This window comes from Ursus maritimus, assembly GCF_017311325.1.
Source record: "Ursus maritimus isolate PB19 chromosome X unlocalized genomic scaffold, ASM1731132v1 scaffold_X1, whole genome shotgun sequence".
NCBI classification, from domain to species: Eukaryota; Metazoa; Chordata; class Mammalia; order Carnivora; family Ursidae; genus Ursus; species Ursus maritimus.
Window position 1 is genome coordinate 68,301,093 of NW_024423319.1, and position 11,576 is coordinate 68,312,668.

The window sequence follows — 11,576 nt, forward strand, 5'->3', positions numbered from 1 at the left end:
CGGTCTCAGTCCCTCTCTCGCGGGTGCCCTCCGTGAGTCCGCCCTGCTCCCTCGTGCAGGTGGCTGCCGCTTCCCGGCGCCCAAACGCGGCGGCTCCCTCCCCCTTCCGTTTATCTTCCAATATCTGTGCACGGTTTACAGCTCCCCTCTTGTTACCTCAGTACTTAGCGCTGGAGATGTTCATTTGTAGAGATCCAGATGTATCTTCCTGCGTCTCAGGCTGATTCCGTGGTTATTTAGGCTGGTCTGTTACCTATCCAGCTCGACTCAGGGGACCGGCTGAAAAAGGGGTCCCCTACTCCTCCGCCATCTTAACTCCCCTCCCCTAATTTCTCTTTCTTCAGTCTCATTGTTCTTGTATAGAAGTGCAACTGATTTCTGAGCATTGATTTTGTATCCCGCCACATTCCTGGATTGCTCTATAACTTCTAGTAGCTTGGGGGTGGATTCTTTTGGGTTTTCCATATAGAGTATCATGTCATCTGCGAAGAGACAGTTTGTTTTCTTCTTTGCTGATTTGGATACCTTTTATCCGTTTTTGTTTTCTGATTGCTGTTGCAAGGACTTCTAGTACTATGTTGAATAATAATGGCATGTTCCTGATCTTAAGGGTAAGACTTCCATTTTCTCCCCATTGAGAATGATATTTGCTGTAGGCTTTTCCTAGATGGTTTTTATGAGATTGAGGTATGTACCCTCTATCCCTATACTCTGAAGGATTTTAATCAGGAAAGGGTGCTGTGTTTTGTCAAATCCTTTTTCTGCATCAATTGAGAGGATCATATGGTTCTTGACATTTTTCTTGTTGATATGATCTATCACAGTGATCACATTGCAAATGTTGAACCACCATTGCATCCCAAGGATGAATCCCACTTGGTTATGATGGATAATCCTTTTAATGTACTGTTGGATCCTATTAGCTAGGATCTTGTTGAGAATTTGGTGTCCACATTCATTAGGGATATCAGTCTGTAATTCTCCTTTTTGATGGGGTCTTTGCCTGGTTTGGGGATCAAGGTAATATTGGCCTCATAGAATGAGTTTGGTAGCTTTCCTTCTGTTTGTATTTTTTGAAACAGCTTTAGGAGAATAGGTATTATTTCTTCTTTGAATGTTTGGTAGAATTCCCAGGGGAATCCATCAGGCCCTGGAGTTTTGTTTTTTGGAAGGTTTTTGATCAGTGTTTCAATCTCTTCATAATTAATTGGTCTGTTTAAAAAATCGATTTCTTCCTGTTTCAATCTTGGTAGTCTATAGGTTCCCAGGAAGGCCTCCATCTCTCTCAGATTGCTTAATTTATTGGCATAAAGCTGTTGATAAAAGTTTTTGAAGGAGATAATAGTAAGTGAAATAAGTCAAGCAGAGAAAGACAATTATCATATGATTTATCTCATCTATGGAACATAAGAACTAGGAAGATCGGTAGGAGAAGAAAGGGAAGAAGAAAGGGAGGTAATCAGAAGGGGGAATGAAGCATGAGAGACTATGAACTAAGAGAAAGAAACTGAGGGCTTCAGAGGGGTGGGGGTGGGGGAATGGGATTGACTGGTGATGGGTGGTAAGGAGGACACATATAGCATGGAGCACTGGGTGTTAAACGGAACTAATGAATCATCGAATTTTACATCAGAAATCAGGGATGTACTATATGGTGACTAACATAATATAATAAAAAAGTTAAAAAAAAACAAAAAAAGTTTCTAATGATCCTTCCTATTTCATTGGTGTTGGTTGTGAACCTTCCCTTTTCATTCATAATTTTATTAATTTGGGTCCTTTCTCTATTCTTCTGGATGAGTCTTGCCAGTGGCTTATCTATTTTATTTGTCCTTTCAAGGAACCAGCTTCTAGCTCTGTTGTTCTCTACTGTGCTCCTGGTTTCTAACTCATTGATCTCTGCTCTAATCTTGATCAACTGCTTTCTCGTGCGTGGATTAAGCCTGTTCTTCGGTTGCTGTTCCAGATTCTTGAGGTGAGAATATAAAAACTGCATTTTAGATTTTTCTATTCTTTTGAGTGAGGCTTGTATGGCTATGTATTTTCTCCTTAGGACTGCCTTTGCAGTGTCCCATAGGTTTGGGACCATTGTGTTTTCATTCTCATTGGTTTCCATAAATTGTTTAAATTGATTTTTGATTTCCTGGTGTATTGAATCATTCTTGAGCAGGATAGTTCTTAGTCTCCAAGCATTTGAGTTTCTTCCCAATTTTTCCTTGTGGTTGAGTTCCAATTTCAAAGCGTTGTGGTCTGAGAATACACAAAGAATAATTTCAGTATTTTGGTATCAGTTAAGACCTGTTTCGTGACCCAGAGCATGGTCTATTCTTGAGAATATTCCATGGGCATTAGTATAGAATGAGTATTCTTTTGTTCTGGGGTGTAGTGTTCTATATATATCTATAAGGTCCAACTTATCTAGTATGGCATTCAAAGCTCTTGTTTCTTTTTTGATTTTCTGCTTACGTGATCTATCTATTGCTGATAATGGAGTGTTGAGGTCCTCTACTATTAACATATTTTTATCTATATGTCTCTTTATTCTGGTTAAGAGTTGGCTTGTGTATCTTGCTGCTCCCTTTTTGGGGGCATAGACATTTATAGTTGTCATATCCACTTGTTGGATACATCCTTTAAGAATAACATAGTGTCCTATATCTTTAAGTATAGTTTTTAGTGTAAAATCCAATCTGTCTGATATGAGAATTGCTACCCCAGTTTTCTTTTCAGGTCCATTGGCATGAAAGATGGGATTCCATCCCTTTACTTTCAGTCTGAATGTATCTTTAGATTCAAAATGAGTCTCTCGTAGACAGCAAATGGAAGGGTCATGTCTTTTTATCCAATCTGCAACCCCTTGGCATTTTATGGGAGCATTTAGGTCATTTACATTGAAACTGATTATTGAGAGATATGATTTTAATGATGCCATGTTGCCTGTAAAGTCTTTGCTTCTATAGATTGTGACTTTCTGTTCTTTATCACTCCTTGGGCCTTTTTACTTTTATACAACCCCCCTTAGTATCTCCTGTAGGGCTGGTTTTGTGGTTATGAAATTGGTCAATGGCTGGCAATTCTGGAAATTCTTTATCTCTCCATCAATTCTGAATGACAGCCTTGCTGGATAAAATATCCTTGGCTGCATGGTTTTCTCTGAAAGAGCTTTAAAAATACCCCCCCCCCCGGAACCCTTTCTCTCATTCCAGGTCTGTATAGACAGGTCTGATGTAATCTGATACCTTTCCTTGGTACGTGAGAAATTCCTTTGCCCTGGCCACTTTCAATACTGTATCCTTGGATCTAATATTTGTGAAATGCACTATGACGTGATGTGGCGTAGGTTTGTCATGGTTGAGCTTGGGAGGGGTCCTCTCTGCCTATTGGACACGAATGCTTGTTTCCTTTGCTAGATAGGGAAGTTTTCATCTACAATTTGTTCAAATATCTCTTCTAGACCTCTGCTTTTCTCCACCCCCTCAGGGATGCCGATGATTCTGACATTGGGATGTTTCATTGAGTCAGTAATCTCCCGTAACCTACATTCTTGAGATGGGATATTTTTGAGCCAAGTTTCTATTTTAGCTTTCTCTTCTACCAACCCATCCTCTAATTTGCTGATTCATTCTGCCTTATTTACTCTGGCCATCAGAGCATCTAGCTTTGACTGCATTTGATTCATAGCATTTTTAATTTCTGCCAGAGTCACTCTCATTTCCGCCCTTAGAGATTCTATACTCTAGTTAATATTTTCGTTACTATTTTTTTCAAGTCCACACATCATCTTGACCGTTGTTACTCTGAACTCCATTTCTGGTAATTTGGTTATATCCATATCCATTAGTTCTGTGGCAAAGGCCACAGACTCATTGTCTTTTCTTTGCTGGGGGGGATTTCTCCTTGTCCTCATTCTGATGAGGAGAGGATGTGGGGTTATCCAGAGCCCAAATTATTGACCAGGACCCATGCACTGTGCCCTTGTTTTATAGGGATCTTAGGGATGTGGGCTTCTTGATTTTTCAGCCTGCCTTCTGAGGAAGGGGCCTGCCGCACTGATACTCAGGTTACCCTGTTTGGGTAGAGTTTCCCTGTCCCCTGCAAGGGGGGATGGGGATGGGCACACTGTGAGCTGGTATTTCCAGGCTTTTGTTCTCTGGTGGCTTTCCCTGGCCATTTACTGTGCCTCTTCTGAGAGTCAGCACAGCAGTGGCCAAATCCCAGCCTCTGTCTCAGAACAGAGAGATTGCAGTCCACTCTCCACTGAGCTCCTCTAGCCACTTTAACTGTTTCTGTTGGTGCTGCTAAACCCTGCAGCGTCCTGGGATGTGCGCCCCACAGCTGGAGTCCCAGCCCCCACTTCCAGGGCCGGCATGTCTCTGTCCTTTGTGTTTCTAACACCGCCAGCCGCCAGTTGCCCCTCACACTCCAGAGCTCCGTTTCAGTGTGGTTTGCACATTCCGGAGCTCCGGTTTTCAGACTGGTCGCGCGCGTTCCCCGGCTCATGGTCTCAGTCTCCTCTCTTGAGGGTGCTGGTCCGTGAGTCAGCCCGCTCTCCAGTGCAGTTGGCTACCACTTCCCGGTGCCCAAACATAGCGGCTCCCTCCCCCTTCCATTTATCTTTTGATATCTGTGCGTGGATTCACGGCTCCCCACTTTGTACCTCAATACTCAGTGCTGGAGATGTTCATTTGTATCATCCAGGTGTATCTTCCTGTGTCTCAGGCTGATTCTGTGGGTGTTCAGGATGATCTGGTACCTATCCAGCTCGACTCAGGGGACCAGCTGAAAAAGGGACCCCTAGTCCTCTGCCATCTTAACTCTTGGAAAGTCTATATTAGCATATTTTTAAATAGAAGTATCATTATCATTCTGTGCCTGCTCATTATACCATAAATATACATCTAGTGTCAGCTATACTCAAATAAATAAATAAGCAAACAAAACAAATATGACTCATTATCATTTGTTGTTGATTTTTTTGTGTACTTACTAGTGTATTTTTTCTCCCCTTATTTTTTTCATTATGAAAATTTTCAAACATAAATCAAACTTGGGTAAATTTAATAGAGGTTTTCCATAAGCCTAACAAACTAGATTCTACCATTAAGATTTTATTATGCTTGCCTGATCATGTCTTATCTATGCATTCTTCTATCCATCCATCAATCCATCTTCATTTTTTTTGTTTCATTTAAACTGCTATGTAAGACCATACCCTCCCCCTAAGCTCAGAGAAGCATCCTGTTGCCTGACTCTAAAATTTCCTTCTCTGTATGGATTCTCTGTATGTATGCTATTAAATTTGATTTTCCCCTGTGAAGTGCAAAGGAAATTCTTCCCTGACAGATAGTGTAGTTGGTGTAGACACTTTAATTGCTGAATATCACTTGCTGCAGACTCTGCTGCAGCTGAGACATCCTTGGGAAATCTGACAAAAAGCTAACAAGTGATTTACATTTACCTTAAAAAGAAAAGGGGTGCCTGGGTTTTGCAGTCTGTTGAGTGACCAACTCTTGGTTTCAGCTCAGGTAGTGATCTCTGGCTCATGAGGCTGGGCCCCACATCAGGCTCCATACTCAGCATGGAGTCTGCTTGAGATTCTCTCTCCCTCTCCCTCTGCCCCTCTCACTCATGTTTTCTCTCTCTCAAATAAATAAATAAATCATAAAAAAAGAAAAAAAAGAGTCTTAGTATTTTTTTAAAAAAACTAAATTTGTGGGGATTGGGAAAAGGTAGCTACAGAGTAGGGGATCTTGTTTCATTTGGTCCCTTGAATTTAGCTGGACATCTATCAAACCATTCTGAACACACACGCATTCAGCCTAAGGTGTAAAAAGATTTATCTGGATCTCCACAAGCAGAAAAATTACTATTTTTTTTTTGAGGTTGGAGGTGCAGAATGTTGAATCTTATGGGGAAATACACAAAGATAAGTGGAGGGGAGTGGGAGCCTCCATAGGCCAGTCGCTGGGATGTGATATAACACTGAAGCAAAAAAATTGGGACCCTTGGAAATCTACTCTAGTGAGAGTCACTCTCTTCTGAAAAGGGCACAAGGGGTGAGTAGGGCAGAATAGGTAGATCATTGTAGTCTTGGGATTTCAGGAGACTCAGAAAAAATGGGGGAGCCCAAACCAATAGAGTACCCAAGCAGTAACATGGGGAGCCTGGCTGTGGTCAGTGAGCCTGGAGGGGACTTTCAGCTCCTGACACCATAAACTGTGGGTCAAGCTGCTAGAGAGGCCACCTTCTGCCTGGCCACCCTGAAAATGACTAGAAGTTTCAGGCTGTCTAACATCCTAGGGGAGATATAGAACTCTTGCACCCACTACAGGGACAGCTCTTGGGGCAGTGTGGCCCATGAGGAGGCACTGGGGTGGCACCCAGCATGACCTAAGAGCTGCAGAGGAGGGCGCACAAGCAAGCCCATGGTTGCTGGCAGTTGTAGAGTCACAAGGCACAGAGGCAAGTGGGTTCCCATGGCTCCCCCGGGAGAAGTGCAGCCTGCGGGAGCCTCAGGATGTGTCAGTTTGGCACACAAAGAGCCTGCACCCAGGACTCGTTAACAGCTCTCAGGATGGCATGACCCCCAAGGGACACTGGGGCAACACTCAGGGTGACCTTGGAGCTGTGGAAGAGGGTGTACCTGCGAGCCCACAGCTGCTAGCAATTGCAAAGTCACAAAGCACAAAGATGCTCACGGGTCCCCGTGTCTCCCCCAGGAGAGGTGTGGTAGGCAAGAACTGCAAGAGTCTGCAGAGCTGAGCACATGCAGAGGTGGAGAAGGATTGTTCTGGAGTATTTGCTGAGTGGGGGGAGGAAGTTGCTGCTCTGGGCCAGAGATTCCTGCATGGCCTTGATTGCTTTGACACACTAAAAGGAAGTGGAAAGACGCCTGGGAACAAAAGCTGCACAGCCAACCAGCTCACATTAAGCCCATCCCCTTGACAAGGGGTGAGGAAACTCCACCCAGGCAAAGACACTGAGAAGCCCAGCAGCAGTCCCCTTTCCCAGAAGACAGACTGAAAGAACAGGTGAATGATAAGCTTATAAATAATTTTTTTAAAAAAAAAGACTGTAAAACTCCAGCACCAGGAGAAAATAATATAGAGAACTCCAGGTGTCTCCTGACAACTCACTTATACTTCAGGATAAATTTTTCATTTCTTTTTAAATTTATTTTCCTCTTCTTCTACTTCTTCTTCTTCTTTTTTTAGCCCTGCTCCCATTTCAGATAGATTTGTATTTCCCAAACTATGTTTTTAAGTTGTTTCTTAATTTTTTCACATATATGTTTTATAGATTTATGCCCCATATTAGCCCATTTTTCACTCCATTCAATTTTATCATGATATATATGAAATTTCTGATTTCTTTGCAATTGTGGGATATAATGTCTTCTAACACATAAACCAAAAATCAAGCAGGAACACGTAGGTCACCCTGCTGTGTCCACCCTGAGAGATTATAATCTCTTTCCCCGCCCCCTCTTTTTTTCCTTCACTTTTCTTTTTTCTTTCTTTTTTATTGTTTTGGATCATCTTGATATTGGGGGCATATCTGTGGTGGCTTTTGAAAACTGATTTTTCTTAAGTGCATTTTGCTTGGATTGAGGTTGATACTTTGGACTCTACATTTCCTCAACCATCCCTCAATAGAATGACTAGGAGAGAGAACTTCCAACAAAGAAAAGAAGCAGAGACAATATCCTTTGCCACAGATCTAATGGATATGAATATAAGCAAGATGTCAGAGATAGACTTCAGGGTAGCAATCATGTATTAGTGGCAATATAAAAATCTCTAAGGGCAGAAATGAAATCTAATCAGGCTGAACTTAAAAATGTTATGAATGAGATAAAGTCTAAACTGGATACTCTAATAGCCAAGACAAATGAGGCAGAAAAATGAATTAGTGACCCAGAAGATAAGCTGATAGAAAGGAAGGAAGCTGAGGAGACAGGGATAGGCAGCTAGAAGCCCAGGAGAACAGACTGAGGGAGATCAATGATGCCATGAAATGTTCCAATGTCAGAATTATTGGGATCCCTGATGGAGTGGAGAGAGAGACAAAGGCCTAGAAGATATATTTGAGCAAATCATAGCTGAGAACTTCCCTAATCTGGGGAAGGAAACAAGCATTTGTGTCCAAGAGACAAAGAGGACCCCTCCGAAAATCAATAAAAATAGACCAACACCCCAGCATGTAATATTGAAATTTACAAATCTTAGAGCCAAGGAAGCTATCCTGAGAGCAGCGAGGGGGAAGAGATTTCTTATGTACAGAGGGACAAACAACAGAATAAAATCAGACTGATCCATGGAAACCTGGTAAGCCAGAAAGGGCTGGCAAGACATAGTCAGGGCACTAAATGAGAAGAACATGCAGTCAAAAATACTTTATCTGGCAAGGCTGTCATTTGGAACAGATGGAGAGATAAAGAGCTTCCAGGACCAGCAGAAACTGAAAGAATATGTGACCCCCAAGCTAGTCCTGCAAAAAATGTTAAGGGGGATTCTCTAAAAGAAGAAAGACCCCCAAGAGTAATATAGACCAGAAATTAACAATCTTTAGAAACAAGGAATTTACCAGCAATATGATGGCACTAAATTCACAACTTTCAACAGTCACTCTCAATATGAATGGACTGAATGTTCCCATGAAATGGCACAGAGTTTCAGATTGGATAAAAATGCAGGATCCCCTATGATCCAGCCATTGCACTACTGGGTATTTACCCCAAAGATACAGACGTAGTGAAGAGAAGGGCCATATGCACCCCAATGTTCATAGCAGCATTGTCCACAATAGCTAAATCGTGGAAAGAGCCGAGATGCCCTTCAACAGATGACTGGATTAAGAAGATGTGGTCCATATATACAATGGAATATTACTCAGCTATCAAAAAGAACGATTTCTCAACATTTGCTGCAACATGGACAGGACTGGAGGAGATAATGCTAAGCAAAATAAGTCAAGCAAAGAAAGACAATTATCATATGGTTTCTCTCATCTATGGAACATAAGATCTAGGAAGACCGGTAGGAGAAGAAAAGGGTAAAGAAAGGGGGGTAATCAGAAGGGTGAATGAAGCATGAGAGACTATGGACTCTGAGAAACAAACTAAGGGCTTCAGAGGGGAGGGGGATAGGAATGGGATAGACCAGTGATGAGTAGTAAGGAGGGCACATATTTCATGGTGCACTGGGTGTTATATGCAACTAATGAATCATCGAACTTTACATCAAAAACCAGGGATGTACTGTATGGTGACCAACATAATATAATTTAAAAAATGATTATAATAAAAATGCAGGATCTATGCATATGCTGTCTACAAGAGACTAATTTTGAACCTAAATAGACCTGTAGATTGAAAGTGAGGGGATGGAGAACCATTTATCATACCAATGGATCTCAAAAGAAATCTGGGGTAACAATTCTTGTACCAGAAAAATTAGATTTTAAACCAGAAAGTATAGTAAGAAATGTACAGGGATACTATATCATACTTAAATGGTCTATCCAACAAGAAGAAATAACAATTGTAAATATCCATGCCCCCAACATGGAAGCAGCCAACTACATAAATCAACTATTAACCAAAAAAAGAATCATATTGATAATAATGCATTAATAGTAGGAGAATTCAACCCTCCTTTCACAGCAATGTACAGAACATCTAAACAGAAGATCAAGAAGCAAGAGTTTTGAAGGACACATTGGACCAGATGGACTTTGTAGATATATGCAGAACATTCCATTCTAAAACAACAGAATACTCATTTTCTTGACTACACACAAAACATTCTCCAGAATAGACCACATACAAGGTCACAAATCAGGTCTCAACTGATACCCAAAAATTGATATTATCCCCTGCATATTTTCAGACCACAATATTGTAAAATTTGAACTCAATCACAAGAAGAAATTTGGAAGGAACTCAAACACTTGGAAGTTAAAGAACATCCTGCTAAAGAATGAACAGGTCAACCAGGAAATTAAAGAACTTAAAAAAAATCATGGAAACTAATGAGAATGAAAACACATCAGTTCAAAATCTCTGGTATACAGCAAAGGCAGTCTTAAGAGGGAAGTACATTGCAATACAAGCCTCTCTCAAAAAATTAGAAAAATTGCAAATACGTAAGCTAACCTTACACCTAAAGACCTGGAGAACAAAACAGCAAATAAGACCTAAACCAAGCAGGAGAAAAGAAATAATAAGGATTAGAGCAGAAATCAATGATATAGAAACCAGAAAAACAGTAGAACAGATTAATGAAAGTGGGAGCTGGTGCTTTGGAAGAATTAATAAGATTGATAAACCTCTGGCCAGAACTATCCAAAAGAAAAGAGAAAGGACCAAAATAATAAAATCATGCATGAAAGGGGAGAAATTGTGACTAACATCAAGGAAATAGAAACAATTATTATAAATTATTACCAGCAACTATATGCTAAAAAATTAAGCAATCTAGGAGAAATGGATTCATTCCTGGAAACTTATAAACTACCAAGACTAGAACAGGAAGAAATTGACAATCTGAATAGACCAATAACCAGCAAGAAAATTGAAGCAGTAATCAAAAACCTCCCAAAAAACAAGAATCCAGGGCCAGGCGCCTTCCCAGGGGAATTCTACCAAAAATTTAAAAAAGAAATCATACCTATTCTATTGAAGCTCTTTCAAAAAATAGAAACAGAAGTAAAACTTCCTAACTTGTTCTATGAGGCCAGCATTACCTTGATCCCAAAACCAGACAAAGACCCCATCCAAAAGGAGAATTACAGACCAATATCCCTGATGAACATGGATGCCAAGATACTCAACAAGATCCTACCCAGTAGTATCCAACAGTACATTAAAAGGATTATTCACCACGACCAGGGGGGAATTATTTCTGGGATGCAAGGGTGGTTCAACATTCACAAATCAATCAATGTGATAGAGCACATTAATAAAAGAAAGGACAAGAACCATATGATCCTCTCGATGGATGCTGAAATACCATTTGACAAAATACAGCATCCTTTCCTGATTAAAACTCTCCACAGCGTAGGGATAGAGGGAACATTCCTCAATATCATAAACGCCTTCTATGAAAAGCCCACAGCGAATAACATTCTCAATGGGGAAAAACTGAAAGCTTTTCCCTTAAGGTCAGGAACATGACAGGGATACCCACTCTCACCACTTTTGTTCAACATAGTATGAAAATTCCTAGCCTCAGCAATCAGACAGCAAAAAGAAATAGAAGACATTCAAATTGGCAAAGAAGTCAAACTCTCCCTCTTTGCTGATGACATGATACTTTATGTGGGAAACCCAACAGACTCTACCCACAAGTTACCAGAACTCACACAGCAATTCAGCAACGTGACAGGATATAAAATCAGTGCACAGAAATCAGTTGCATTTCTATACGCTAACACTGTAACTGAAGAATCAGAAATTAAGGAATCAATCCCATTTACAATAGCACCAAAAACCATAAGATACCTAGGAATACCCCTATCCAAAGAGATAAAGGATCTATACTCTAGAAACTACAGAACACTTGTGAAGGAAATTG